Genomic DNA, 620 nt, shown 5'->3' on the forward strand with positions numbered 1-620 from the left:
AGGGACGGGGAGAGAAAGCTGGGGGGGGGAGGAATAAAAGGGAGATTGGGGTCATTATGTTGCCCCAATCTCTTTTTGAAAACTGCCCATGTTTTGGTGGGGTGAGGGGTTGAAGGCAGGATGCAGTTCAATTTGTTGGACTGACTGAAGGTCAAAGCACGTCGACCCTGTCCAAACATGAATTCTCGAAATCTGGGTTTAATGGGAGGTGAGTGTTTCAATGTCCTGTGTTGTGGTCTTTGTAATTTTTTGATCACTTTTCTCTCTGCCCTTTAGAGCTGTATTTTGTTTGTAGATTTGTTTAGATTTTTACCAGGTGTTGTGGAGCCACTTGTACAGAGTCTCTTTGTGGTATCATTGTCAAATAAAGACCAAATGTAACAGTCGTGCTTGTTGGGAATGTGTTTGGGTAAAGACTTTACACCCAATTACTAACTTTCCCCTCTGCAGGAAACAGGTGTCAGTGGTTGGAATCTCTTTCCCACCCCCCCTCCCATCTCCAATTTAAGGTCGGCAGGAAATGCACCGCAACCTCCATCACTCTCTTTACAAAATGGAATCGTCCCCACTTGCAACAAAGCTTTGCTCTTCCCCCCTCTCCCTCCCTACCCCCTCCCCCT

The sequence above is a fragment of the Rhinoraja longicauda genome, chromosome 6 (genome assembly GCF_053455715.1).
Source record: "Rhinoraja longicauda isolate Sanriku21f chromosome 6, sRhiLon1.1, whole genome shotgun sequence".
NCBI classification, from domain to species: Eukaryota; Metazoa; Chordata; class Chondrichthyes; order Rajiformes; family Arhynchobatidae; genus Rhinoraja; species Rhinoraja longicauda.